Consider the following 5983-nt stretch of genomic DNA (forward strand, 5'->3'; position numbering starts at 1 on the left):
TCTAGGTTTAATCTTTCCTTTCTTTGATTTAATCTTAAAATTTTTGCTATGTGTTCTTTGTTCTTGTTTACAACAATTTTAGCTTAATTTTATTTAAGCTAGGATGATTATTTTGATTAAATAATATTTATTTGATTCATGCTTATAATGTTTGTGCCTCAATCGATCATGTTTTCAATTAAAATAAAGTTTGTATTTCGTTAATACGTGATTGAAATGCACCTGAATTAGCTGAGTTACCCTAACATACGAAGGCTAATGGATGCATAATTGAAATGTGCATGCTCAATTTAGATCCTAGCCTGATTAAATTGCAGGTTGTATAACAACTCTAACCAAGCTCTATTATCTGCATAGTTTTTAGATTTGTGTAATTAAACAGTTTCAAACTTAACACGTCCCTATTACCTCACACGAATACTAAGAAACCATTAGTAAATAAGGATCAATAAAATGTGTATTTACTAAGTAAAGGATTCCGAAAAGACCTAATGTGGTTTTCAAACTCATGAAAGATCGAGTTGCCATGGAATGTTTTTCTGAATATTATTAAGCATGTTGATAATAAATTGAATATAATTAAAGAAATTGTTCTAGTTTATTTATGTTATAATTGTTGCAAATTGTGTTTAATTTTTCTAAAATCTATTTCATTCATATAGTTTGTATACTTAGGATAATTTGCATTAGGGATCATTGCATTTAGTTTAATATATTTTAATCATCACTTCTCAACTATATTGTGTTTTTATTTACCAAATTGTTAATATAATTTTACAAATTAAGTGGCTTAGCACAAATACAATCCCTGTGGAGACGAAAACTCAATAATTGCTTATTACTTGAAAATGACTATGTACACTTGCACAAACCTATGTGTTGTAAGTTTTTGGCACTGTTGCAAGGGATTGTTAACTGTTGTCAAAATATTTTTTTTGGTGAAATTATTTACTCCCAATTTGGTTTATTTCTAGGATTACAAACTTCTTCGTTTTAATTTTGTGATTTTCTTCTCAGGTGTTTATGAGCATAGATCAGATTATCAATTTACTCCCTATAAACCCTAAAATTGAGCGAACTTTTAGACAAAGAATACGTGAACGAATAGCTCAAAGACAAGTCGAGATGGTCCTTGAAAATCAGAATCAAGACCAAGGTAATGAAGTCGATCATGTACAAAATCCCATCCTTATTGCCGATTGTAGGGATCAATGCATCAGATAATATACTGTGCCACTTTTTAGTGCATTAAATCTAGGACTTAGAAGGCCAGATATTGAGGCAACCCAATTTGAATTGAAACCAGTTATGTTTCAAATGCTCCAAACGGTGGGCCAATTCAGTGGTTTGCCCATGGAAGATCCACATCTCCACCTTCGATTGTTTATGGAGGTGAGTGATTCATTCAAGATAGCCAGTGTGACTGAAAAAGCACTGAGGTTGAAGTTGTTTCCATACTCATTTTGAGATCGAGCATGAGCATGGCTCAATTCATTGCCACCAAGTTTCATATCTACATGGCAAGAATTAGCAGAGAGATTTTTTGTTAAGTATTTCCGGCCTAGCAAAAATGCTAAGTTGAGGAACGAGATCACAACTTTCCAACAATTGGACGAGGAGTCTTTGTATAAGGCTTCGGAGCTATTCAAGGAGTTACTTTATAAGTGTCCTCATCATGGGATTCCTCAATGTATCCAGTTGGAGACATTCTATAATGGTCTCAATGCACATACAAGATTGATGGCAGATGCTTCTGCAAATGATGCAATTTTGTCTAAGTCTTATAATAAGGCTTATGAGATCATCGAGAGGATCGCGAGTAATAAATATCAATGGCCAACAAATCGAATAGCTTCAGGAAGACGTATAGCCGGAGTTCATGAAGTTGACGCCCTCACTTCATTATCAGCTCAGGTATCGTTTATTTCCTCTATGTTAAAATAGTTTACCACTAATAGTGCTTATAATTTTGCAGCTCAACCACCAAGTCCGTTTGAAGTAGTTTCCTATGTGTACTGTGGAGAAGGTCATTCTTTTGAGAATTGTCCATCAAATCCTGAGTCAGTGTACTATGTGGGGAACCAACATCAAAATAGGAGTGGACAAGGAACCCATTCCAACTTTTACAATCCTTCATGGCGTAATCATCCTAACTTTTCTTGGAGCAACCAAAGAAATGGACCGAACTAAAACTTCTTGCAGCATAGACCCAACCAATCTCGAAGGTTTAATCAACAAGCTCCAAAACCATCGCAAGCTGAAACATCAAACAGTTTGGAGAACTTGTTAAAAGCGTACATGGCAAAGAACGATGCTTTGAACCAAAGCGAAGCAGCAACACTGAAAATTTTGGAAAACCAATTGGGTCACTTAACTATAAAGCTTCATAATAGACCGCAAGGAACCTTACTGAGCGATACTAAGAATCCAAGAAATTTGGGTAAAGAACATATCAAGGCAGTGGCATTGCAAAGTGGTGAAATTCTGGAACCTCAATTGATTGATGTCGACGATAAACCTGTTGAGCAGAATCAACCAGGTGTTGAAATTCCTATACCAAAAGAGTAAAAAATATGCAAAGACTAACAAGGTAAATCCTAACTTAGTGAATTTAGATACTTTAACACTTAGTGAATTTAGATACTTTAACATCTTATTTGGATGCAGATTTACCTACTCAGAAGAGTTATCTAATTTAACCGAAAGTTCCATCACGTCTATATCTGCAAAGATTACAGCAACACAAGCAGAAACAGGAGGTGCAATTCAAGAAGATTTTGGATATTCTGAAGCAGTTACACATCAATATTCCGTTGGTGGAGGCTTTAGAGCAGATGCCGAATTATGTGAAGTTTATGAAGAATATACTATCCAAGAAGAAACGAATAAGTGAGTATGAGACTGTTTCCTTTATGAAGAAGTGCAGTGTGTTCCTGTAGAATAAACTACCACCGAAATTGAAAGACCCAGGAAGCTTTAATATACCTTGTAACATTGGTGAATCTTACTGTGGTAAAGCTTTATGTGATTTAGGAGCGAGTATCAACCTGATGCCTAAGTCTATTTTCAAGTTGCTAGGGATAGGTGAAGTAAGACCTACAACTGTGAAGCTTTAGCTAGCAGATCGATCTTTAGCATATCCTGAAGGAAAGATCGAGGAAGTTTTGGTAAGAGTCGATAAATTTATTTTTCTTGCTGATTTCATTATCTTAGACTTTGAAGCAGATAACAAAATGATGATCATCCTTAGCAGACCTTTCATAGCCATGGGAAGAACATTAATTGATGTGCAGAAAGGTGAACTCACCATGCGAGTTCAAGACGATCAAGTAACCTTTAACATTCTTAAAGCAATGAAATTTTCCGATCTAGTAGAAGAGTGTTCAGTTATGGAAAAGATAGAAACCATGGGTTCTATGGGAAGCAGTTTTGAAAAAGATCCATTGGAGAAAGCCTTAGATCTTGACCCTTTGGAGGATGAAGAAGGTGAAGAAAACATGGCTTTGATGGAAGCCAATCCGAGAAATTTTATTCAATCCACAGGGTTTGAACCGTTGGAGTTAGAAGTTAGAGAATTTTTGCAACCCAAGTTGTCAATTGAAGAACCACCTAAACTCGAACTAAAGGTACTTCTTTCCCATTTGAAATATGTTTATTTAGGTGACTAGTCCACTTTGCCTGTCATTATTTCAATAAAACTGATGAAAGATCAAAAGGAGCAGCTAATTGTTGTTCTAAAGAAATTTAAGAAAGTAATTGGTTGGACCATAGTTGATATTCATGGTATAAGCCCTTCTTTTTGCATGCAGAAAATTATTTTAGAAGAAGGTGAAAGAGCTTGAATTGATGGGCAAAGGAGGCTCAATCCCATTATGAAAGAAGTTGTGAGAAAGGAAGTGACCAAATGGTTAGATGCAGGAATCATTATCCTATTTCAGATAGTTCGTGGGTAATTCTGGTGCAGTGTGTGCTGAAGAGAGGTGGAATCACGATTGTTGAAAATGAGAGAAACAATTTGATTCCAATGAGAACTATTATTGGTTGGAGAATCTGTATTGATTACAAAAAATTGAATAAAGCCACTCAGAAGGACCATTTTCTGTTGCCTTTTATTGATCAAATGTTAGATCGACTGGCAGGTAATGAATTTTATTGTTTTTTAGATGGCTATTTGGGATATAACCAAATAGTTGTAACTCTAGAGGACCAACATAAAACAAATTTTACTTGTCCATACGGTATGTTTGCTTTTAGGAGAATGTCTTTTGGTTTATGCAATGCACCTGCAACATTTCAACGATGCATGATGGCAATATTCACTAATATGGTTGAAAATTTTGTTGAGGTTTTCATGGATGATTTTTCTATTTTTGGTAATACTTATGATATTTCTTTGAGTAGTTTAGCTAAGGTATTGAAGAGATGCGAAGAGACGAATCTTATCCTTAATTGGGGGAAATGCCATTTTATGGTTAAGGAAGGGATTGTCTTAGGGCATAAAATCTCAAAGAGAGGAATTGAAGTCGATAAAGAAAAGCCGGACATAATTGAAAGCTTACAGGCCCCAACTAATGTGAAAGGAGTTAGACATTTCTTAGGCCATGTTGATTTTTACCGAAGGTTTATCAAAGATTTCTCGAAAATTTCTAAATCGTTGTGTTTGTTGTTAGAGAAAGATACAGTGTTTGATTTCAACAAAGCATGTTTGGAAGCTTTTGAAGATCTGAAAAAATGGTTAATCTCAGTCCCAATAATCATTACACCTGATTATAGCTCACCTTTTGAGTTGATGTACGATGCAAGTGATTATGCTGTTGGAGCTATGATGGGTCAAAGAAGAAACAAAGTGTTTCATCCTATTTACTATGCAAGTAGAACTTTGACGGGAGCCCAACTCAATTATACGGTAATTTAAAAGGACCTCTTTGCTATAGTTTTTGCTTTTGACAAATCCCGCTCATATCTTATACGTACCAAAGTTACAGTAATTACTGACCATGCAACCATTAAATACTTGCTTACGAAGAAAGATGCAAAACCGAGGCTAATTCGTTGGATACTTTTACTCCAAGAATTTGACCTTGAGATCCAAGATATAAAAGGTGTCAAAAATCAAATAGTTGATCATCTTTCGAGGTTGGAACAAGACGAGGTAACTCGATCATGTGTGCCTATCAACCAGAATTTCCCAGATGAACACGTAAATCGAATTCATGAAACACCTTGGTTTGCTGATTTTGCCAATTATCTTGTATGTGGAATAATTCCTCGAGAAATGACATACCAACAAAGGAAAAAATTCATTCATGATAGTCGGTATTATTTTTGGGAGGATCCATTTTTGTTTAAATAGTGTGCATATAATATAATCCGGAAGTGTGTAGCTGAAAAAGAGATTGCTGAGATCTTGTATCATTGCCATTCATCTCTAAGTGGGGGACACTTTGGTGGTTCACGTACTACAACAAAGATTTTGCAAGCAGGTTTTTTTTTGGCCTACGCTATTTAAAGACACTTATGCTTATGTGAAGAACTGTGATAAATGCCAAAGGACGGGAAATATATCAAGGAGAAAAGAGATACCCTTGACAAATATTTTGGAAATTGAATTGTTCGACGTATGGGGCATTGACTTCTTAGGCCCATTTCCTTCTTTATATGGGAACAAATATATCTTACTTGCTGTGGACTATGTATCCAAGTGGGTTGAAGCTGAAGCATACCCTACAAATGATGCTAAGGTAGTCATGCGATTCCTACATAAGCATGTGTTTACACGATTTGGGACACCAATAGCTATTATTAGTGATGAAGGTTCTCACTTTGAGAACAAATGGCTTAAATTATTGCTTGACAAATATAATGTGAAGCACAAGATTGCTACTACCTATCACCCCTAGTCTACGGGGCAAGTTGAAAAAGTGAATCGTGAAATCAAAGGTATTCTTGAAAGGGTAGTATGCCCTAGCAAAAAAGACTGGTA

The 5983-nt window shown here is 35.4% G+C and overlaps 1 non-coding gene across 1 annotated transcript; it reads right to left on the reverse strand.

Moving 5' to 3' along the window:
• Window positions 1-1575: 1575 nt before the first annotated feature.
• Window positions 1576-1682, reverse strand: LOC121209225 (small nucleolar RNA R71). The gene has a single exon (XR_005904342.1). It is a non-coding gene; the product is annotated as a small nucleolar RNA R71 (small nucleolar RNA).
• Between the last annotated feature and the right edge of the window lie 4301 nt (window positions 1683-5983).

Source organism: Gossypium hirsutum, chromosome A10 (genome assembly GCF_007990345.1).
Source record: "Gossypium hirsutum isolate 1008001.06 chromosome A10, Gossypium_hirsutum_v2.1, whole genome shotgun sequence".
Taxonomy (NCBI): Eukaryota; Viridiplantae; Streptophyta; class Magnoliopsida; order Malvales; family Malvaceae; genus Gossypium; species Gossypium hirsutum.